Source organism: Pelophylax lessonae, assembly GCF_965119305.1.
Source record: "Pelophylax lessonae genome assembly, chromosome: 4".
Classification (NCBI taxonomy): Eukaryota; Metazoa; Chordata; class Amphibia; order Anura; family Ranidae; genus Pelophylax; species Pelophylax lessonae.
The window spans coordinates 213,507,293-213,532,748 of NC_138771.1; the positions used below are offsets into that span (position 1 = coordinate 213,507,293).

Sequence of the window (25,456 nt, forward strand, 5' to 3'; positions counted from 1 at the left end):
CCACTCCACGGTTTCGCTGCCAGAGCCAGAGTGGAGATCAAAACTCGTTAGGGTCTGTGTGCCCATTAAGAAGATTCACCCTCTCAATTTGTCCCATTTACCATGATCATCAAAAATGAAAGTAAAAGAAAATTCTAAAATTTGGGTTGAACCCCAGAACAGGAATAGAGGGGAAATCTTCCAATAGGGACATTAGTTCTGGTGACACCCCAGGATTCCTCTCACTTTGTTTTGGCTATGGGACAGGATGTGAAGGAAAATCTCAAACACAAATGGCAAAAAAAAAAAAAAAAACTGACAAGGGTTCTAACCCTCCCTTTATCCAAAAAGAAAAAAATGTTTTGCCACTCGTTCTACTTAAAAAGTGGGATCACACATGCTGCGGCTCACAGCAAGGGGTCTGGTGCATCCCTTTTCTGTTTCAGGTGCAAATCGGGTCCGAAATTTGTGCCTGAATTCGGACCTGAAAACGGATCAGAAGATGCACAGGACCCTTTTCCAGTGTGGACCGCAGCTGCCCCGGAGGTGTGTGAACCGCCTCCTGTCATGCGAATTGGATGCGGGGAAACTCACATCAGCCTGAACCTCAAGTCGAATCTGAATAGTATTACTAGAATTGTTCTTCATAAAAAGGTATACAATGGTATATCTGGCTGACTGACAGTGCTACGGTATTACTTAAAAAAAAATATATATATATCTCTCTCTCTCTATATATATATATATATATATATATATAGTATTTTAAATATGGGTATAGATTAGATATATATGTGTGTGTGTATTTTTTAAAGTTAAGAAAAAAAAAAAAAATAGATTTTTAATATTTTGTTCTGTGCTATACTGACTTTACAAAACCTTTATACTTCCATTTCTAGCTTCTGATCTAATACAGATTACAGACAAAGATACAAGTATTTCCTGTTTTCTAAAATAAAAATTTCACCATTCTTGGTAGATGTATGGGAACTCCCAATGCCAGTAAAGAAACAATTCAGGGAATTGTATCACTACAGAATTATGGAAATAAGTAACACGGCACTAGAATTTAGGTAGTAATGCAAAGCATAAGAATTTAGACTAGTCATCTGAAAGAGGCAGCCAATCCCTGTCATAAGGACTACAGCCCATCACTTTCTGCCTACACAATATACATTATCCACTCTATAGCTCATGTTCCTGTCATTGTCGTTTCTGATTAGTTCCTAAAGTGGAACTTCACTCTCCCAATTAACATGATTTTTAATCCCATGCTCCTAGCATTAGTAAAAAGATAAGTAAATATGATGTACTTTCCGGTTTTAAACTAGATTTTTTTTTTTTTTTTTTTACATTTCTTCAGTTACCCCCTGGTTTCATGTCTAAGCAAATTATGTCATACATCCCAGGAGTCTTCAGGAGGGGGTTTCACAGCTCATCACACTCCTGCATACATACCTGAACTAAGGGCAGGAAGTAAATGCTACATTAATCATTTCCCCTTACTCAAGATGGTCACAGCCATCTTGGGGGTGTTTTTCAAAGTGATTTCTTACCAAAGTAAAGCATGGAGACATGGATGGATGGATGGATGGGGGGGGGGGTTGTTTTAAATATTAAAAATGAATTAAATAGTGTTTTTGGTTTGTGGTGCTCAGATGCAGTGAAGATCCGCTTTAAATACATGTAACCAACACTTATCAGTAGTACCACGTCCCTGTCACTCAGGTCTTTGATCACAACTGTACCATTCACTGCTCAGAAGAACCACATCCCTATGCCTACTATGAAATCAATCTTAGTAGTGCTGCAAACTAACTGGGTATTATTTGCTTTGAAAACTTCCATGTGTGACAGGTAACAGGGCCACTATTGCTGTACAACAGCATTTCTGCTTTTCAATTCCATTTTGCTGGTAAACTTTATTTCCTACCTGAACATGCATGAAATTCACCAGGATTCATGCTAATCCACTTCCTAAATAAACCAATTTTCTTTAATTTGCTTTTCTGCTGCATAAATATTGAAAGTTCCAGGTATTGAATCCAAGTAAATAAATAAAAAAAAAAAAAAAAACATTTTTTTTTTATACAAGTACCATTCCCTGTTGCTACATCAGCAACCTGGGGTGTAACCGAGGGAAAGCCAGTCATCTCATTTTTTGATAGAACCTCATCTTTACTTCGGGCCTGTTCACACTGCCCTGTCAGCTGCCGCACATTAAACTGTGGAGGTTTAGTGTATGGCAGCTGTCCGTTCCAGGTGCAGAAAGCTGGCAGTAGGGGGCAGTGTGATGAGCATTTCAGCGCATCACACAATTCCTTTTTTTTTTTTTTTACTCAACTTCATTTGAAGTATACAAAGTGACACTTCATTAAAGAGGAGTTACGCCCCCCATGAAAAAATGTAAAAGTCAGCAGCTACAAATACTGTAGCTGCTGACTTTTAAATATTTGAACTTACCTGTCCAGGGTTCCTGTGATGTCGGCACCCAAAGCTGATTTTCATATCAGCTATCGGGAGCTGCCACCGCCATTAATGGTAAGGGAACTCGGCAGTAAAGTTTTTCGGCTTCACAGCTGGTTCTCTACTGCGCATGGGCGAAGCACTCTGCGCTTTGTAATTGGCTTGGAAGCGGAGGAAAAAGGAGGGGTCCGAACTTCAGAGGGAGAGCGCCGCGGCGCTGTCTCCCAAAAGTGGGGGAAGGGTGCCTGTCAAAAACAGGTCCCCGTTCCCCCGAAAGGTGACAAAGAAGCATATAAGTGGAAGTTCGACTTTTGGGTGGAACCCTACTTTATGAATATCAATGTTGAGCAGCATGGTGGGCTGTGATAAAATGCAGCATATCGTCAACCTATTACAGCTTGCTGGAGTGCAGCTCTAGGCTGCATTGCAGTGTGAATAGAAGAAAAAGAAAACACTGGTTTCCTGTGTGTCCAAAAGGTGACTTGCATTCCTCGAGTGTGGGAAAAACATCAGTCACAGCACTTTATGTGAACTGGCTCTTAGAAAGAACAAATTCAAACATTTTGCTTTCCTTATGCAGATGTTTAAAAACATTATTGCATATTTATGCAAGTGTATTGGAGTGTAAATTCTTCAAACTGTTTCCAGCAATAAAACATTAGCTCGCCAAAGCCTCACATCTCTGAACACGGTTCTATGTTCAACTGAATCAGTATGTAGCCACTGAAACCCTACCAAATGTATTTTTCCTGTTAAGATTGCTGTCTCCATTTTGTAGGACATCTGACATATTTTCTACACCATCGTGAATTGTGCATAAGTAAAACAAAAAGCATCAAATCCAGAATATCTGTACAAATATGGCTGAATACTTCCTGTCCTAATATCTGTCACCTACTTAAGTTAAGGGTCAGTCTACCAAAAAAAAAAAAATTATTTTAGTTATAAGTAAAGCCTGCTTGATACCACAACAATGAGCTCTCCCTGCGATAATTACTACATTTGTTACTGTCCATAGTTGTTTCACTCAACCTTTTATTATTATGTTCCAGCAACTATTGAAAATTCCCCATAAAATAAAATGGAAAGTCCCAATAAAGGCAACACGTGTAGAATCAAAAAATCCAGATTTCCATGCAATTGAAATAGTTTGATTGGGCCAAGTTAAACAATGTTGCTACTTTGTGTGCTAGAATATACTGCAGTAGCATTAGCTATACAAAGCAAGTGGTGCTGTGGCAAGGAGCATTACAGGCAACTTCTGACTACTGCCAGAAAGAGAGTCACACTGAGCATTTCTCTGCATTAGGGGAAAGCCTTGTATAGTTATCAATGTATACAAGGCTTCCACTGAGAGTTGGTGACATGGCAGCGCTCTGTAAGGCTGGGTCACACTGGTGTGATGTTAGGACATTGCATGTGGTTCGCGCCGCACTGCTGTGCAGATCACATGCGATGTCTGTGCAATGCGAATTCAGCCATACAGATTGTATGGCTGAATTTTCATCGCATAAGCACCAAAAATAGTGTGCAGGACCCTTTTTTTGGTCCGCACTGGAATCGGATTGCATGAGTGTTTACACCCACGCTATCCGATTCCTGCACCATTTGGCTGTTCGCACTGCGATTTGATTAGGGGTGACAACTTTGCATTGTCCTCTTCCAAAGATTATGGCTAATACGTTTTCAACCAGAAAGCCCTCCATCCCAGGCTTTTCAATAAAATGGAATCAAATAAGCAACAAGTTACAAATAATAGCCAGTAACAGAAATCCAAGATGGCGCCTAGGCTCCACCCAGAGTGATTACTTCACACCAATCCGTTCACCTTAAGTGCATGCAAATAATTCACTATATACAGTGGGGATCGAAAGTTTGGGCACCCCAGGTAAAAATTTGTATTAATGTGCATAAAGAAGCCAAGGAAAGATGGAAAAATCTCCAAAAGGCACCAAATTACAGATTAGACATTCTTATATGTCAACAAAAGTTAGATTTTATTTCCATCATTGACACTTTCAAAATTACAAAAAATAAAAAAATGGTGTCTGCAAAAGTTTGGGCACCCTGCAGAATTTATAGAATGCACTGCCCCCTTTGCAAGGCTGAGACCTGCCAGTGTCATGGATTGTTCTCAATCATCGTCTAGGAAGACGAGGTGATGTCAATCTCAAAGGTTTTAAATGCCCAGACTCATCTGACCTTGCCCCAACAATCAGCACCATGGGATCTTCCAAGCAGTTGTCTAGAAAACTGAAACTGAAAATAGTTGATGCTCACAAAGCTGGAGAAGGCTATAAGAAGATAGCAAGGCGTTTTCAGATGTCAATATCCTTTGTTTGGAATGTAATTAAGAAATGGCAGTCATCAGGAACAGTGGAAGTTAAAGCAAGATCTGGAAGACCAAGAAAAATATCAGACAGAAGAGCTTGCAGGATTGTGAGAAAAACAAATTCAAAACCCACGTTTGACTGCACGATCCCTCCAGAAAGATCTGGCAGACACTGGAGTTGTGGTATACTATTCCACTATAAAGAGATACTTGTACAAATATGGTCTTCATGGAAGAGTCATCAGAAGAAAACCTCTTCTACGTCCTCACCACAAAAATCAGCGTTTGAACTTTGTAAATGAACATATAGACAAGCCTGCTGCAGTTGGAAACAATTTCTGTGGACCGATGAGGTTAAAATTGAACTTTTTGGCCGGAATGAGCAAAGGTACGTTTGGAGAAGAAGGGGCGCAGAATTTAATGAAAAGAACCTCTGTCAAACTGTTAACCATGGGGTGGATCAATCATGCTTTGGGGTTGTATTGCAGCCAGTGGCACAGAGAACCTCTCACGAGTAGAAGGAAAAATGGATTCAATAAAATTTCAGCAAATTTTGGATGGTAACTTGATGCCATCTGTGAAAAAGCTGAAGTTAAAGAGGATGGCTTCTACAAATGGATAATGATCCTAAACACACCTCGAAATCCACGGGAGACTACATCAAGGAGGCGTAAACTGAAGGTTTAGCCATGGCCTTCACAATCTCCTGACCTCAACATAATTGAAAATCTATGGATAGACCTTAAAAGAGCAGTGCGTGACAGACAGCCCAGAAATCTCAAAGAACTGGAAGACTTTTGTAAGGAAGAATGGGCAAAGATACCTCAAACAAGAATTGAAAGACTCTTGGCTGGCTACAAAAAGCGTTTACAAGCTGTGATACTTGCCAAAGGGGGCAGTACAAGATATTAACTCTGCAGGGTGCCCAAACTTTTGCAGACGCCTTTTTTTTGTTTTCTGTTATTTTGAAAGTGTAAATGATGGAAATAAAATCTAACTTTTGTTGACATATTATAAGAATGTCTAATCTGTAATTTGATGCCTTTTGAGATTTTTCCATCTTTCCTTGGATTATTTATGCACATTAATACAAATTTTTACCTGGGGTGCCCAGACTTTCGATCCCCACTATATACTATTCATGTATTATATATTTTAAAGGTAGAGTGATATGTATACAGATTGCATGTCCATTTCTGAAATTGAGGTTTTGCATATTTTGTAGTTTTAAGAGAACTTCACTATTTCATTTTATACAGTGTTACTATGGTGGCATTCTACCGCTATGGCGGTTAGGTACAATGACTGGCTGCTGTATGTCACCACCACAGCAGTACAATGTCACCAGACCAATCCTGCCAGTCAGTATCCCCAATCGCCGCCACATTTGTCCCAGTGTCCCCAATCTCCACCTTACCACTCCCAGTGTCCCTGATCCCCACCAAACCAGTGTCACCAATTGATGCCAAACAGTTCACTCTTGGTTTTATCAGTCCAGAGAATCTTGTTACTCACAGCCAGAGTCCTTCAGGTGCTTTTTTACAAACCCTAAGCAGGCTTGCATGTGTTTTGCACTAAAAATAGGCTTCCATCCAGCCACTTCTCCCCTGATTGCTCAGTTTGGCTGGGTGACCAGCTCTTGGAAGAGTCCTGGTTGTGCCAAACTTCTTCCATTATGGGAATTCTGGAGGCCACTGTGCTATTGGGAATCTTCAGTGTAGCAAAATGTTTTTGTAGTCTTCCCCCAGATCGGTGACTTTGAATAATCCTGTCTCCTTGCTGGAGGAATCCTCCTAACCTTTCTCCCACTGGGGGAGCTATGTCATTGAGTCTTAGCGGGCTGTTTCCATTTGAGAATTATGGAGGCCACTGTGCTCCTGGGAACCTTCAGCGCAGCAGAAATTCTTTTGCAGCCTTCTCCAGTTCTGTGCCTTTTAAAAATCCAGTCTCTTTCCGAGAGGAATTCTCCTAACCTCTTCTTTCTCTGTGTCACTGGGTCTTAGTAGGCTGTTCAGGGTTAAACAAGATCTCCCTTTTTTTCCCCTGCCCTTGTGCCCTGTCCACCGTTTCTTAGACCTGGCCTCTTTATCTAGCTGGCATTGGGACCTCTGGTATTGACATCATTTTCTGTATACAGATTCTTTTTATTCTCCGGGAAAGCCTTATTCTTGCCGGCCGTGCGCTCCAGCGCATCTTTCAAACGTGGACCAAAGAGATGGTGTTCCGAAAATGGGAGGCTAACCAACAGCATCTTTGATGCTGAATCCCCAGACCAGATCTTAAGCCACACGGTCTTTTGCACTAATTTACCAAAGTCGATGGCCTGGTTGTCACTTTCACATATTCTGCCAAGGTGTACATCAAAAACCCCACAGCATTAACAAGGGAAGAGACTTCAAAATCTCATCCCCGGGGGTACCAGCAGCCAAGTGAGATTGCAATTGTGTGAGCCAGAATTTCTAGTTTCAAATTTATAGCCACATATAGATGCTAGTGCAGGCTTAGGAGATAGAAGAATCCCAAGTTTTCCACAAGAGCACATCACCCCTCTTATGCATGGGATCCTTGAGGTTCCCCTTGTCCTCAAAAGCTAAATCTGAAATTGTAGAGAGGGGTGCATCAAACTTAGGGCACTTGTTCAAAAGATGTGCGAGATCCTCATTTAAATTTCTCTTTAAAAACTGTTGAAGAATGGTTTCTTCTTTGGATCATTTAACTCCAACTAGAAGTAACATCTGAAAGGGTTTTGTGTACTGGGAAAAATCTAGACCGGGGTAGGCAACCTTTGAGAGGGAGAGATCTACCATGACAACATGGAAGAAAGCAAAGACCATCGTGGTTTCGCAACATTTTTTTTTTTTAACAAGGCAACTAGCAAACCCCCGGAGGTTAACAGTGGGTAGGGCAGTAGACAGTAAGAGGTTTTCAGTGTTCAAGGATCAGTAACGCAGATGACAGCAGTGAGCATGACAGAGGTCTGCAGGGCCTCAACAGGGCCTCAACAGGGCAAAGGACAGAGGCAGGTGGGCACAGTGCTGGGTGGGAAGGGGTCAGGAGGGCATAGTTCTGGGCAGGAGGGGGAGAAAGGGTTGGCATGGTACTGGGGGTTAAGAGAGTCCTGTCAGAAGGGCACACTACACGCAGGTCTGGAGGACATGATACTAGGGGGGTCAGGAGGGTATGGTATTGGAGGGGGGGGGGGTCAGGTGGTCACATTACCGAGGTATTAGGAGGCCATGGTACTGGGGAGTCAGAAGGGTCCATATGTGGTTTCCTGATGCAGAGCAACACAGGGAAGATGCTGTGACGGATCCACCTGTTCTGGTGTGCTGATCCCTGATGGTCCTCCTCTCTCATCGCATGATGTCACCCATAAGCACCTTGAATTAACTGGCCTGTGGGGATCAGCACACTGCACACAGGGGGACAAGAGCCCAAACTTGCCTGAGCACTGTCAAAGACAGCGAATCCTAGGTGGCAGAGACTTTCCCTACCCTGCAGCCTCTGCTATCTAGAACTTGCTTTGATTACTTCCTGGCTTGAGAGCTCAGGCAATCATACGCCTGAGCTCATCACTTGTTTGCTCTTCCACTCAGAGTGGGGGAGGAGCACTTGAGAGTCGGCAGGGCATGGACTCAAATGTGAACTACCTGTCACCTGCCAGCGGTCAACAGGTAGATTGCGATCAATGGGTTACCGACCTCCGCTCTAGACTTTTAGCTATGGAGACCCTGATACATAAGGCCATGCTTTGAAAGTTGTACCTTAATCTTCCTCAATTTCCAGCGTATCATATATGGTCTTTAACAAATCATCAACATCATTTAATGACAATTTGCATCTGGAGCCCGTAGGAGGAGGCTCCTCTTCCTCTTTTGAAACCACCTCATTGTGTGCTTCATTCAGGGATGAAGAAAAACATCTGCCATCTCCCCAAGTGCAACACTGTCCAATACAGGAGAGGATTTGGTTGCAGATGGTCTAGGTAACTTTAAAGATTGCAGTGAAGGTATTTTGGGGGGGGGGGTTTATTTCTGCCAGAAGTGATCTAAAATGCATTAAAGTTGGTAGTCAACTCCTTTTTCACTGAAGGCAAAGGCTTAGCACAGGTCGTGGCTGATTTAACCTTCACCCAGTTGCTAATACAAGCAGCAGCATAATCGTTTACTCCAAGAGGATCCCAATTTAGCTGCACAAACTGCACATTTCGTTTTGGGGCCAGATGCCGGACCTTTGTGCTGGGATTTAGCCTGCAATCAACAGAAGAGGCTAAAGCAACCACTAAGGTGCTGCCAAACACCCATGTCAAAAAACACCAAGATATGCACTGTAAGCCTGAGCCCAACACTCAGAGGAGCCCCAGGTGACATAAATAAATAGATCAGAAACCAGAGGATTTGAAAGTGGAATGAATTCCCAAGCTTATTTGAGGAGCTGGTGCCAGAAGAGCCAGTGTCCACCGCCTGAGTAGGAGTTCCATCCATGTAGTGCTGGGCACCGCCGAGCGCAAAGCACTAGCCACCTTCTAGCCACCTGCCTGTGCCACTAAAAGACTGGAACCAGCATCTCTGGTGATGTCACCAAGCCCGGAAGTGATGCCCCTGCATCCTCTGGTCAACAAGCATGGAACACGAATGCTCTGCCCAGCAATGAGTGAGAGCCCATGCTCCGCCAAGAACTAGGATGCCTAACGCTTTCTCCTGCACATACCTCAGAAAGGACAGGCTGCCAAGATGAACACTCACCAGTGCCCTCATCAGGCAATGAAAAATGAAGAGCTGCAGCCACCACCAACACGTAAAGAGGATACATTTTGGGCAGGCATCAGATCAGGTACGGCATTTACCGCCCGAATGACAGGCTTCGCCTATAGGTTCCAAAAGGAAACATTTTACCACTGTCCAGAGAAAACACTAAAAACTAAAACAAAGGCCTGGAGGACTGCCTTTTAACTCTTGTGGGTAACATGTTTCCTGTTCCGATGGGAGGAGCTCACGGGCTGTCCTGGAATACGACTGAGCAAAAAACTTTATCCTACAGGGTTTCTGCTTTCAGTAAATATACCTTTTGGGGTTTAAGCCAACAAGTTCTGTGCATAATAGAACGAAAATTAACTCATTCTGGAAATACCTTAATATCCACTAATCTGTAAACACAGCAGACTAATGTATTAGGTATGAGCTCAAACTGTCCTATAACTGAATGATTTGTCAGGACAGTTTCAGATGTGTCAAATGACAAAAGGGCAGGTTGCATAAAAGGGCCTGCCAAAAAAAAAAAAGGACTAGGAAAGGGGATCTCCTCACTTGTCAACTTGATCCTGAAACACTAGGACCACTTAAAAGGGAACAGTCAGGATCTACCTATGATAAAATCAGACCCTTTTCAAGAAAGGTCTCCTCAAACAGATATTGATCTTTTAAACATTGAAAAATCGAGAGGCAAGCTTGTCAGTACTCTAGTCACCAAACAATAGGTTTTAGTAGGGAGTGTAAAATGTTCCTTTCTTGGGACCATTAAGTGAGCCTAGACCAGTAACAGGAGAAATATGAGATACTAGTTTAAACATATGTAAACTGAATTAATAAGAACCATTATGCGATCTTCAAGCTTGGGCACTATATCAGCAGAAAGATTTCTCAGACAGAGACTTCTCAAAAACAGATTTATGGGACAACACTACCAATAAAGCATCCTCAGCCGAGTACTCAAAGGCTGCTACAGCTGGAGGAATGTCAAATAGAGATGCTGGAGAAGGTGTGGAAGTAACCTTACAGCTCCTGTGTTCTGAGTCCGCTATTGTGGTTGTGATTTTGTTCATAAAACCTAACGAAGATGTAGAAAATGTATTGCGGGATAATGCAGAGAAGGAATCATGCCAGAGGGAGCCAGGCTATCTGCTTCAGGTGCTTGAGAAGAGACACTGTAGGATCCATTAAAAAGGATCTTGAGCTGGAAGACCCGCTGGACTGCATCCTTTACATTTGGGATCATGTTGCCTACAACTGAGGAAACTGAAAAAATATATCCAGGAGAAACTTGCTCACAAACCAGCTGCAGAAAGCAGAATTTAGATGGTCAATGGTGATCGATAGGTGCAAAAAACTGTAGACAGCAGCAAGAACAAACTGAGGTAAAAACCGCATGATATTTGAAAATAAAGCAAAAAAAGGAAAACTACCTTCACGTTGAAGGTGGGAACAGATACTGTAAACTGCGCTCATGTAAAAGCTGTTAGTGACACACCACTTGTTTTTGTAAAGTATTAACCCTTTAGGGAAAACAAAGGTTGGAGAAAAGTACAGTATGTCATGCTCATATAGGACTAAGTCCACAAAACTTTCCACAGCTGTAGATCTGGAAAGCAGCACACACGCACAGTACTAAGGTACTAGAGAGTAACATGCAAAACCCAGTGGGGCCATAGAAGTCCATTGGGCTATAATAGGCAAGTGTGATGAGAAAAGAGGGGTTGCCGCAGGCCTGGATATAAACAACACCTAGAGGTAGCAGCAGTCAGATCGAGAGATATGCGTCTGTGGTGGGATTGATTAAAGTATATGTAAACCCTCTCCTCGTAAAACAGCCCATTCAGTTTAGAGCCAGTGACACTAATACAGTGATCAGTGCTAAAAATATGCACTGTCACTGTACTGACACTGGCTGGGAAGGAATTAAACATCTAGAGCAATCAAAGGGCTAAATGTGTGCCTAGCCAGTGTTTAAGTGAAAGCGGTATTTTTTGTAGGATTTTCTCCTTGTGTGTACTAGGCATAAGCCCCCCGTCTCTAAACACTAACCTGGCTTCTGTAACTGCTTCAGCATCTCAGCTGCAGCACCACTCCCCTCACTTCCTGAGTTAACAAGAGACACCGAGGGCAGTGGGAGCCATAGGCTCTGCTTAGGTCAAACTTCTGTGATGAGGTAGCGGGGACGTGGCTTACCAGGGCTGTGTCTACACAGCCCAGCTCATAAGTATGCAGGCACTGGTGCCTCCATGGCACCTAGTCTGCTAAGGAGGCCCCTGGAGCATGAAGCAGTTGACAGCGATAGCGGGAGATTGCCAGAAGATGATGCTTTCTGTGCAATCGTTGCATAGTGCAGGCAACTGACTTTTTTTTCTTAAATAAAAAAAAAAAAAAAAATTATACTTTAACATCACTTTAATTGTACCATTTAAAGGTTTAAATTTTACATTAAGGTATTTACAGAAGAAAGTCTGTATTCCAAGATGAATAAATTGAAACAAATATAGACCAAAAGGTTTGATGAATCGATGACCAATATTGTGTTTGCTTTTACAGAACAGCATAACAAGCATTATACTGTGTCACACAAAAGCACTCCACATAATTCCATTTATTGATTTTGTGTGTGGGCTCTCAGTACTAGCTCACCATTCTACAGTTTTAGGGCTCTTGCACACAAAACTGGCTGAGCTCGTTCAGCATAATGGAGACATATTTCCTCCACCCAGACAGCCCAGGTGCACAAATGACACAAAGCCCTTTACAATCTGAGCATGGAAGGGGTACTGTGTTAAGTTCTGTGTATAGAGGAGGGAAAGCACATCCCGCTCCTCCTCTGGGCTCTCTCCTCTATGCGGTTATCTGTACTTTTGCCAGCAAGTAGGGAAAGCGGTCTAAATCTGCCACGAGAGCCCCTACGAACTGATGATGTCATCAGTTGCTAAGGGTAGGTCGGGCAATTTTCAGTTTTGCTGACAAAAGTACAGATAACAGCATAGAGGAAGGAGCAGGATGTGCTCTCCCTCTCTGTACACAGAACCTAACACAGTAACCTTGACACAGGACTTTGTGTCATTTTGCTGTAGCAAGGGCAAAGAGGGGATATTGGAAGCGGAGTTCGTGGCTAGTAGGGAGGATCTGTGTCAGGGGAAGGTTTGTGCTAGACGAGGTTTTTTTTTTTCACACATATAAGTAAATGGTGGTAGAACCACAAGTGAAATATCAACGCGAACATCAGAGCGAGCAATAATTCTAGGACCAGACCAACTTTTCAACTCTAAACTGGTAACCTGTAAAAGCTTTTAAAGTGTCGCCTATGGAGATTTTTTAGGTACCGTAATTCCTCACCTTTCCACGGCCATATGTATTTTGAAGTGTGACATGTTGGGTATCTATTTACTCAACGTAGGGCTGGGCGATTTTGCCTAAAAAAAAATCTTCGATTTTTAAAGAAAAATTCGAGTTGATTCGATTTTCGATTTTTTTTTCAATGCACTTAAAAAATGACTGCAGACATCAGATATAGTGTCAAAAGTGCAACTTTATAAAGTGCTTGTAGACTGTCTTGCTGAAGAAAGCATAGTAGAGTTCTATTGGAGTAGTAAATAGAGTGCTTGTTGACTGTCCTAAGCAATGTAGAATGTTTGATGACTGTCTTGCTGGAGAGAGCAGTATAGAATTCTATTGGAGAGAGCAGTATAGAGTCTGTAGACCGACTTTGTGGAGAGAGCAGAATACAGTTCTTAGTGACTGTCCTGCTGGAGAGAGTGGTATAACGTACTTGTTGACTCTTGCTGGAGAAAGCAGAATATAATTCTGTTCAAGAAAGCAGTATAGAGTGCTAAATGACTGTCCTGCTGGAGAGAGCAGTATAGAGTGCTAAGTGACTGACCGTCCTGCTGGAGAGAGCAGTATAGAGTGCTAAGTGACTGACTGTCCTGCTGGAGAGAGCAGTATAGAGTGCTAAGTGACTGACTGTCCTGCTGGAGAGAGCAGTATAGAGTGCTAAGTGACTGACTTTCCTGCTGGAGAGAGCAGTAAATAGTGTGCTTGGTGATTGTCCAGGGGCTGTGATAGGTACAGAGAACTCCCCAGTAACCGGCCACCGCCGAGCCTGGATGTGACGTCAGCTGCCGGGAGAGGAAGCGAGCGGTGCGTCTGTACAGGGGCTGTGATAGGATAGGTACCTATCCTATCACAGCCCCTGGCCTGTACAGATGCACCGCCCGCTTCCTCTCCCGTCAGCTGACGTCACATCTAGGCCGGGGAGTTCTCTGTACCTATCACAGCGCGCCGCAGCCCCTGTACAGACGCACCGCCCGCAGCTGACATCACATCCAGGCGCGGCGGTGGTCCGTTACTGGGGAGTTCGGTTCCTGTGCGGCGGACTAGGAGCTGGCTGGAGCCCAGGGTGTGTGTAGTTACGCGGGGGCTGGCTGCACAAGGCGGAAAAAACAATTGTAGAAAAAACCTCGAGTTTGAAAAAAAAAATCGTTTCAAACTAAAAAATTGATAAATCGATTTATCGCCCAGCCCTAACTCAACGTAACATTTTTTATATTTTACCCAAACTTTGGATATTCTATTATGTTTGTGTGCACTAAAATAATTAAAATGTATTTTCTGCTGTCAAAAATTGGGGGTTTTAAGTAATTTTCTAGCAATAAACAATGCTAATTTTTACAAGTATATGTGAAGTGTTAGAATTGGCCTGGGAGCCAAGTGGTTAACCTAATATTTTGTTACACAAACAGGCAATCACTGCAAACAAGCAATTTCTATAGCGCTCCATGAGCTTTCTGCACCTGCCAACAGGTAGCTTGTCTACTCTTCTCATGAAAACTGCTCAAGCTGTCCCAGGTTTTTTCCTGCCCAGGCCACTTTTCAGTACTATCGCAATTTGAATGACAATTGCATGGTCATGCAACACTACCCATAAAATTTTTTTTTTTTTTTTTTTTTTTTTTTTTTTTTTTTTTTTACGCAAAGCTTTCTTTTGGTGATATTTATTCACCACAGGATTTTTAATTTTTTGCCTAAAAAAAAAGACAACATTTTTAAAAATAAATTTGGTTTGGGTTATAAAATTTTGCAAATAAATAATTGTTCTTCATAACTTTTTACATTTCTTTGGTGAAAACAACCCAAATAAGTGTATATTATTTGGGTCTGTGTGAAAGTCAGAATCCACAAACTATGGTAAATATCTGAAAATTAATCAATCCTGATGTACCCTAAAATGCCAGGACAGTACAAATTCCCCAAATTACCCCTTTTTGAAAAGTAGACAGTCCAAAGTATTTAGTAAGTGGCATGGCAGGTTTTCTTAAAGGTGTAATTTTTTATTTTTTTTTGTCAGGAGTCCTTAAAGAGGAACTTTGCTTTAAATTACAGATCCCAGTCAGCATTGCGCATGCTGATTGTGCTGTGCATGCAAGGGTAGAGACTTAAAGTATAGGAGATTTACATTGCTTGTACGAGCTGGCAGAGGAGGGTGGCTGACACTGCCATCACCAGGCAAAAAGAAGGGACATTAAAGCGGAACTTCACCCAAAAGGGAAGTTCCACTTGTTTTAATTCCCCCCTCCATCCACTGCCACATTTGGCACTTTTTTTTTTGGGGGGGGGGCGATCATGTTACACTGTACCCAAATGAAATTTGTATCATTTTTTTCACACAAATAGAGCTTTCTTTTGGTGGTATTTAATCACTGCTGGGTTTATTATTTCTTACAAAAAGAAAAAAGAAGAAAAGACAGAACATTTTGAAAAAAAAAAAAAAAAAGGTTTTCTTATTTTCTGTGAGTAAATTTTGAAAGTAAATTTTTTTTCTGCTTCACTGATGTGCGCTGATGAGGCGGAACTGATGAGGTGGCACTGATGAGGTACTAATATACCGCACTGATGGGCACTGATAGCCGGCACTGATAGGCAGCACCATCAGTGCCCACAATCAGTGCCCATAGTGCTGCCAGTCAGTGCTCATCAGTGCCTAGATGAGCAGGCACTGACTGGCAGCACTGTGGCCACTGATAGGCACTTTATTTAGATTTTCTGTAATCGGGGCACTGATGATCAGTGTCCTGATTACATGTCCTTGTCTCACCTGCGAGGAGGAGCCGCTGATCAGCTCTCCTCTCCTCACCTCACACAGTCAGAGTAACGGCACTTCCTTATATACATGTGACCGGCTGTGATTGGACACAGCCAATCACATGGGTAAAGAGTAATTTCATTGACTCTTTACCGAGATCGGGGTCATGCCATGTCCTAGCAACATGGCGCGGCCACGATCGCCGTTCTGCGCGCCCCCAGGGGCGTGCGAGAGAGGCTGTTCTGGTGTGCCATCATATGACGGCGTCCCAGAACAATGGATACACCACTCAAATGACGGCGGGCGGGTAAGAAGTGGTTAAGTTTAGTGACATTTTCAGTCAACCACTTTTCAGGAGAAATGAAGCACTGTTTAACCACTTGACGACTGCTCACTGTGCCTCTACTGCGGCACAGTGGCTCGTTATCGTCCAGCGACGTAGTACTACGTCGCTGGACTCCTCCCATTGAGGGCGGCGCTCGCGCGCCGCCGGAGGCTCGCTCCCGCTGTATTCATTCAAAAGTGTCAAAAATGTCAGTCAAGGGTCCGATCTGTCCCCCGCAATGTCGAAGTCCCGCAAAAAAAAAAAAAAACGCAGATCGCCGCCATTACCAAAAAAAAAAAAAACCAAAAATGACAGAAAACTTTACCTTAGTTAGTAAACGCTATAACTTTTGCGCAAACCAATCAAAATACGCTTATTGTGATTTTTTTTTACCAAATATAGGTAGCAGAAAACAAATTGGCCAAAAATGTAACAAAAATTGATTTTTAAATTTTTTTGGGGGGGAATTTCATATAAAAAAAATGTGAAAAATAGTTATTTTTCACAAAATTTACGCTCTTTTTTTGTTTATAGCGCAAAAAGTAAAAATCGCACAGATGATCAAATACCACCAAAAGAAAGCTCCGTTTGTGGGGGAAAAAAAAGGATATAAATTTTGTTTGGATACGGCGTCGCACGACCGCGCAATTGTCAGTTAAAGTCGCACAGCGCCGAATCGCAAAAAGTGGCCTGGACGTAAGACAGCAAAATCCTCCGGTGGTAAAGTGGTTAAATGAGCTGTAAGGGTACCAATACAGTGGGGTAATTTTTTTAAACCCCTGCAGATTTTGTAAGTTTGCCCACTTACAAAGAAATAAAGGGTCTATAATGTTTATCATAGGTGTAATTTTAAATGATAGAGACAGAATATTAACCAACAATCAGGAAAAAACACATGATACAAATGTTATAAATTGAGTTGCAGTTCAGTGAGTAAAAAATGTATTTGATCACCCACCAACCAAACAATTCTGGCTCCCACAGACTGGCTACAGAAAGTACTCAACGTGTTATGTGTATAAAAAAAAAAAAGACACCTGTCCACAGAATCTCTCATCCATTCAATCCTCACCATCATGGGCAAGAGCTGTCAAAGTATGTCAGGGACAAGTTTGTAGACCTGCACAAGGCTGGAATAGGCTACAAGACCATCAGCAAGAAGCTTGGGGAGAAGGAGACAACTGTTGGAGCGATTATTCGTAAATAGAAGAAATACAAAATAACCATCAATTGCCCTCGGTGTGAAGCTCCATGCAAGACTTCGCCTCATGGGATAGGGATGATCATGAGAAAAGTGAGGGGGGGGGGGGGGATAGGCCCAGAACTACACAGGAGAAGCTTGTAAATGATCTCAAGGCACTTTGGACCACAGTCACCAAACAAACCATTGGTAACACAATACCCCACCATGGATTGAAATCCTGCAGCACCCACAAAGTCCACCTCCTCAAAAAGGCACATGTACAGGCTAGTCTAAAGTTTGCCAATGAACATCTAAATTATTCAGAAAAGGATTGGAAAAGAGTGCTGTGATTGGATGAGACCAAAATTTAGCTCTTTGGCATTAACTCGACTCATTGTGTTTGGAGGAAGAAAAATGCTGACTATGAACCTAAGACAGGGCTTGACAAATTTTCCTGAAATCTAGGAGCCAGCTAAAAAAGTTAGGAGCCAGTTTTTTTTTTTTTTTTTAAACTAACAACCAAGCTTATTTAATAAAACGGATACTAAATTTACACATAAATACAACTAGAACCCCACTCTCCTCTAGCGCAATTGGATGAAAACAGACTGTCTGTCTCTTTCCATCCGATGCCATCTGATCCGATCCACGGGATGGATAAAAAATAGAACCACCATCCGTCTGCTTTTGGTGGACAGGATCAGATGGCGGCAGATTACTGCTCCATAGAGGAGAATGAAGGGTCCGATCAGGTCTGCCTGAAAAACTGACAGGCGGACCTGATCAGACAGCCCGTGTGAAAGGAGCCTTCGGCTGTGGCATGGCGATGAGGAAAAAAAAAAAAAAAGATTATATATATATATATATATATATATATATATAATTTTTTTTTATAATAACAATTGTAAAAAATATATATATTTTTTTAATAATTAAAAAAAAAAGAAAAAAATATTATTTAGTTTTTACATTAAAAAAAATAAATTTAAATTAATAATAAATAACCACACTCCCTGTCAAAGGTAACTAACTGGACAGGGAGATGGTAATGCATTGTGAACAAACAGTGGAAACAGTAATTACAACAGTCATTACTCCCGGCCACCACAAGAGGGCGCCAGTTCCCCATTGGAAGCCTCATCTCAAGTAGGCCGAAAAGCCGGGGCCTCAATTTTCGGACGGCCCGGAAGTCCGTGCGCGGAAGTCCGTACAAAAATGACAGGACACCCTCTGCAGGGCACCCCAGGCGCCAGGTCGCTAATTCTAGTCGCAAATGCGACCTGGCGCCCGGGTTTTGTCGAGGCCTGACCTAAGAACACCATCCCTACAGTCAAGCACTGAGGTGGAAAAATTATGCTTTGGGGCTGTTTCTCTGCTAAAGGTACAGGCCGACTTTGCCACATTAGGGGCCAATGGACGAGGCCATGTATTGTAAAATTTTGAATGAAAACCTTCTTCCTTCAGCCAGAAAACTGAAGATGGGTTGGGGATGAATCTCCCAGCATGACAATGACCCAAAACATACCATAAAGGCAACAAAGAAGTGACTCAAGAGGAAGCACATTAAGGTCATGGAGTGGCCTAGTCAGTCTTCAAACCTTAATCCTATAGAAACTTTATGGAGAGAGCTGAAACTTCGAGTTGCCAAGCGACTGCCAAGAAACCTTAAGGATTTAGGCCTCATGCACACTGGATGTTTTTGGAGCTGTTGTTAGCAGCGTCAGACGTTTTTTTTTGTGCAGCTGCAGAACGCCCATCCATGTTATTCTATGGCCTCATGCACACATAGAGCTTTTAGGAGCTCCAAGTGGCATAGGCGTTTTACAGCTCCAAAAAAAACCCAGGAACTGTGCGTTCTGGAGCTGCAGCGTCAAGCTGTAAAAACGTCTGACGCTGCTAAAGGCTGCATAACGTTGCTTAACGTGCGTTAAGCCACATTATACGTTTTTTTTCTTCCATTCAAAATCAATGGTTCCCTATGGGAGCCTATTGATTTGAATGGAAGTCGCACCGCAATCCTGATCCGACTTGCGGCGCGACTTGCGCTGTGAGAATCTTGAGGGGGAACTCCACGCCAAAATGGGGAAAAAAACGGCGTGGGGTTCCCCCCAGGTTCCAAACCAGGCCGTTCGGGTCTGGTATGGAATTTGAGGGTAGCCCCCCCCAAAATCCATACCAGACCCTTATCCGAGCATGCAGCCCGGCAGGCCAGGAAAGGGGAGGGGACGAGCGAGCGGCCCCACCCCCCCAGACCATACCAGGCCACATGGCTTCAACATGGGGGGGTGTTGGTTGGTGCTTTGGGGCAGGGGGAGCTCTGCACCCCCCACCTCAAAGCACCTTGCCCCCATGTTGATGAGGACAAGGGCCTCATCCCCACAACCCTGGCCGGTGGTTGTGGGGGTCTGTGGGCAGGGGGCTCATCGGAATCTGGAAGCCCCCTTTAACAAGGGGGCCCCCCAGATCCCGGACCTCCTCCCTATGTGAATGGGTATGGGGTACACTGTACCCCTACCCATTCACCCCATAAAAGGCAGTATGTGTAAATAACGACAGGAGACGTTTTGGAAAGTTTATTAAAAATCTTCATCTGTTCTTCTCCCTCTCCGGTCTTCTGCTGTTTTGCTGTCCTCTCTTCTTGTCTCCGGTCTCATCGGGAGACCCCACCCCTTATGTCATCTGTGACATAAGGGGTGGGGTCTCCCGATGACGTCATCTGGCGGCCACGCCCCTAATGGCTATATAATAAGCTGCAGAGACCGGCATAATCACCGGAGACGTCGGAGGAGGAGGACCGGAGTAAGAAGAAAAGCTGACAGCAGAAGACCGAAGAGGAGAAGACAACAAGAGCGGACAGCAAAAGAGCAGAAGACCGGAGAGGAGGAGACAAGAAGAGAGGACAGCAAAAGAGCAGAAGACCGGAGAGGGAGAAGAACAGATGAAGATTTTTAATAAACTTTCCAAAACGTCTCCTGTCGTTATTTACACATACTGCCTTTTATGGGGTGAATGGGTAGGGGTACAGTGTACCCCATACCCATTCACATAGGGAGGGGGTCCGGGATCTGGGGGGGTCCCTTGTTAAAGGGGGCTTCCAGATTCCGATGAGCCCCCTGCCCGCAGACCCCCACAACCACCAGCCAGGGTTGTGGGGATGAGGCCCTTGTCCTCATCAACATGGGGGCAAGGTGCTTTGAGGTGGGGGGATGCAAAGCACCCACACGCGTGTGGTCTGGTATGGTCCAGGGGGGATGGGGCTGCTCGCTCGTCCCCTCCCCTTTCCTGGCCTGCATGCTCGGATAAGGGTCTGGTATGGATTTTGGGGGGGACTCCACGCCGTTTTTTCCCCATTTTGGCGTGGAGTTCCCCCTCAAGATTCTCACAGCGCAAGTCGCGCCGCAAGTCGGATCACCCTGATCCGACTTGCGGTGCGACTTCCATTCACATCAATAGACTCCCATAGGGAACCATTGATTTTGAATGGAGGCAGAAAAAACGCTGCTAAAAGCTACTGTGGCCAAACGTGCAATAACGCTAATGGAAAAAGCTACTGAAAGCACGTTTTTACCGCTGCTTTTTCCCGGCGTTAATAAAACAGCTTTAGAGCTCGTTTTTATGACGCCCTGTGTGCATGGAGCCTTAGAGAAGATCTGTAAAGAAGAGTGGACCAAAATCCCTCCTGAGATGTGTGCAAACCTGGTCACCAATTACAAGAAATGCCTTACCTCGAGGTGCTTGCCAACAAGGTTTCTAAACCAAGTACCAAGTCATGTTATGCTTAGGGATCAAATACTTATTTTACTCACTGAACTGCAACTTAATTTTTAGCATTTGTATCATGTGTTTTTTTTGGTTGATATTCTGTCTCTATCATTTAAAATACACCTATGATAAAAAAAAAAAAAAAAATATAGACCCTTCATTTCTTTGTAAGTGGGCAAACTACATTTACAAATACATTTTTTCCCCACTGTATAACTGTCTGTACAATTTACAATTTCTCCATCTTCTCCCCATGGCACCGGCATCTCTAGTGTGGGCAGAGCTTGTGGCTCGAGTCACGCTGCGCATCCTGAATGGACAGGCAATCTTCTGGGACCTGTGATGTGTCCAAAAAGATTGCAGGGAGGGAGGGGGGAGAGGAGAAATACCGCCTAGGCGGCCAGAGAGGAAGTGGGAGCGGGTACCAGTCAAAACTAGGTACCCGCTACCCCCCCCACCCCACCCCCAAGAAAATAACATGCCAAATGTGCCATGTCTGGTGGTCAGGACCACTTAAAGCGGAAGTTAACACTTTTCAGTGGAACTCTGCTTTAACGTGCTTCAGAACACACTAAAAATATATTTCATCAAAAGGTAACTGAGCCTATTCATATTTGTGCACTGCCCTGCAACGCATTTTTGAAAATAGCTCAGGTCCATTTTCCTTTTGTCCGCTTTCATGCATTTTGGAGGACTATAGAAGAAGTCAAGAGTAAAAATATATGTATGATGCATTTACAAGCATTTTCAGCCCCTGATAAGCCTAAATAGTTTTTTCCTTGACCAAAATGAAAAAAAAAAAAAAAAAAACAAAAACATGCCACAGGAAAATGCATAGAAAAAAAAAAAAAAAAAAAAGACACAAACACACACATATAAAACGGGAGAGCAAAATGTGTAAATCCCCAACCATTACCCATTTGATATGCTTCCATAAAAAAATACATATGCACAAACATACAGGTTATCCTGTATCCTTCAGTTATCCTGAGCAGATGTTGCCACATTCCCTAATAAAGATGTGCCGAGACACTCCCAATACTAAAGAGATACAATTACTGCAAGTTCCATAAAATACCAAAGTTATCATCATGCAAGTAAAAATACAGCACCCCTCACCACAAACTATCATAATTACTGCACACCTCATGATGTCTGTCACAAACTTGGGGCTACAGAACCGTTGCCGGGAGAACTCTGTGTTTTAGGCTGGCCATACACAGTTTGAATCGATTTGAACCTTTAATGGGCAGGCTGAATGTACCAAGCTGATCGATCAATCAACTTGGGTACAACCAGCCTGCTGGATTCTCTTGCAATCAGAAGTGGCTGCTATAGCCGCTAGTTACAATCACTGTCTTCTCCCGACAGGGGAAAACAAGGGCCCAGCAGGTGGGATTCCTTCGTCAACACTGTCTGTGTTGATTGGGGAATCAAGTGATTTTCTTTGCTGCAACCATTCCCTCCGTGTTTTGCCAAACCTTACTGTGTTTTCAAGTTATCCAGTGGGAGCTGATCACTGTGACTTTTGGCTTCCTATTTATAATGTATTCCTGTGGAGGCACCGGACTCTCTGAGGTGGGAATTGTCTATGATAATGTGATTAGCTCTTAGCTGATGGTTTTCTATATAAATTCAGCGGGTTTCTCTAATAAAGCAGTTCTTCAGGTTTACTCCAAAAACGGGTGTGGTCTAGTTCTTTGGGGTAGCTACAGCTATAGTCACTTGCCTCATGTTCCAGAGCTTGGGAAGCAACTTCTTGGCGGAGATATCCCAGTCTGGGTGTCCGAAGTCCGTCACAATGTCTTCTATGGTAATTACAGCACCACTTTATGATGGTCTTTATAATAATTACAGCACCCCTCATGATGAGCTCCATTAGAATTACAGCACCCCTCATAAAGGTCTTTATTATAATTACCACATCCCTCATGATGATCTCTATTATAACTACTGCAGCCTTTATGATGATCTCTATTAGAATTGCAGCACTCTTCATGATGATCTCTACTAGAATTGCAGCCCCCTTCAAGGTGGTCTCTACTAGATTTGTAGCCCCCTTCATGATGATCTCTATTAGATTTGTAGCCCCTTTCATGCTGGTCTCTATTAGAATTACCACTCCCCTCATTGTGGTCTCTATTAGAATTACAGCACCCTTCATGATGGTCTCTACTAGAATTGCAGTCCCCCTCATTGTGGTCTCTATTAGAATTACAGTCCCTCTCATGATGGTCTCTATTAGAATTACAGTCACTCTCATGATGGTCTCTATTAGATTTGCAGTCCCCCTCATGATGGTCTCTATTAGATTTGCAGTCCCCCTCATGATGGTCTCTATTAGAATTACCACTACCCTCATGATGGTCTCTATTAGATTTGCAGCCCCCCTGGTGATGGTGTCTATTAGATTAGCAGTCCCCCATATGATAAGCTCCATGATGCTGCCAGCAGTGGATTGCTGTGTGGTGTAGAGGCGATCCCTCCATGCAGTGGTGCCTGTCCTCCTGCTCTGAGTAGGGATGAGTGGTGTGGCCCAGGAGTAGAAAGTTGTGTGGGATGAGGAGATAAGGGAAGTGATGATGTCCTGTGATGGAGCCGGCCCTCCCCTCCCACCCCCGTGCTCCAGGCTGCCTGTGGGTGTCAGTATGGCACGGTCAGGCAGAGAGATGCTCCGGGCCAGGCTGGAAGGCGCTGAATCACTGCCGCCTGTGCCGGAGGTGGCCTCGGCTCGGATGCTCATTTACCTCTTTGTTGTTTCCGGCCTTATTCGCAGAGCGGGGAGGCCTCAGTACCAGACACTGAACCCTCGCCAGGAGCAGCAGTGGCCGTGGTCCGCCTCTTCCCTACGCTCTCGCTCTCTCTGTTTAGTCACCCCTGTCACAGACGGCAGGGGGTCTGGGGCGCGCCGCCCGCCATCTTGTTTTTACTCACGAACTCCGACCCCGAACACACGGCGGCGGGAGCGCGCTTCGCAACGTCACGCGACAACACAACGGTGCGGTGCGCGCGGCCGGCCGCTAATATTGATGTGTGAGGTGGTCAGATAGTTGTCATTGGAGAGGCCGTAGTATAGGGATGGTGACTGGGTGGAATACTGACATGAAAACAGCTCGGCACGTTTCTGTTATGCGTATGAGGAAAGCTGGAGTACACGGTGTATAATGCGTATGAGGAAAGCTGGAGTACACGGTGTATAATGCGTATGAGGAAAGCTGGAGTACACGGTGTATAATGTGTATGAGGAAAGCTGGAGTACACGGTGTATAATGCGTATGAGGAAAGCTGGAGTACACGGTGTATAATGCGTATGAGGAAAGCTGGAGTACACGGTATATAATGTGTATGAGGAAAGCTGGAGCCTTCCTCATGGCTTTCCTCATACACATTATACACCGCGTACTCCAGCTTTCCTTGTACACATTATACACCGTGTACTCCAGCTTTCCTCATACACATTATACACCGCGTACTCCAGCTTTCCTTGTACACATTATACACCGTGTACTCCAGCTTTCCTCATACACATTATACACCGTGTACTCCAGCTTCCCTCATACACATTATACACCGCGTACTCCAGCTTTCCTTGTACACATTATACACCGTGTACTCCAGCTTTCCTCATACACATTATACACCGTGTACTCCAGCTTCCCTCATACACATTATACACCGCATACTCCAGCTTTCCTCATACACATTATACACCGCGTACTCCAGCTTTCCTCATACACATTATACACCGCGTACTCCAGCTTTCCTTGTACACATTATACACCGTGTACTCCAGCTTTCCTCATACACATTATACACCGTGTACTCCAGCTTCCCTCATACACATTATACACCGCGTACTCCAGCTTTCCTTGTACACATTATACACCGTGTACTCCAGCTTTCCTCATACACATTATACACCGTGTACTCCAGCTTCCCTCATACACATTATACACCGCGTACTCCAGCTTCCCTCATACACATTATACACCATGTACTCCAGCTTTCCTCATACACATTATACACCACGTACTCCAGCTTCCCTCATACACATTATACACCGTGTACTCCAGCTTTCCTCATACACATTATACACCGTGTACTCCAGCTTCCCTCATACACATTATACACCGTGTACTCCAGCTTTCCTCATACACATTATACACCGTGTACTCCAGCTTTCCTCATACATATTATATACCGTGTACTCCAGCTTTCCTCATACACATTATACAGTGTACTCTAGCTTTCCTCATACACATTATACACCGCATACTCCAGCTTTCCTCATACACATTATACACTGTGTACTCCAGCTTCCCTCATACACATTATACACCGTGTACTCCAGCTTCCCTCATACACATTATACATCGTGTACTCCAGCTTTCCTCATACACATTATACACTGCGTACTCCAGCTTTCCTCATACACATTATACACCGTGTACTCCAGCTTTCCTCATACACATTATACACCATGTACTCCAGCTTTGCTCATACACATTATACATCGCGTACTCCAGCTTTCCTCATACACATTATACACCGCGTACTCCAGCTTTCC

At 43.8% G+C, this 25,456-nt stretch overlaps 1 protein-coding gene across 2 annotated transcripts in view; it reads right to left on the reverse strand.

The window, feature by feature from the left end:
- The window catches only part of LOC309553655 (transcriptional regulator QRICH1-like), an 88,658-nt gene extending 64,795 nt beyond the window's left edge, over positions 1–23,863 (reverse strand). For both annotated transcript variants that reach the window (XM_082254956.1, XM_082254955.1), the window contains exon 1: positions 23,637–23,863. The gene's annotated coding sequence lies outside the window, so the exon portion shown is untranslated. The remainder of the gene's footprint in view (positions 1–23,636) is intronic.
- Between the last annotated feature and the right edge of the window lie 1,593 nt (positions 23,864–25,456).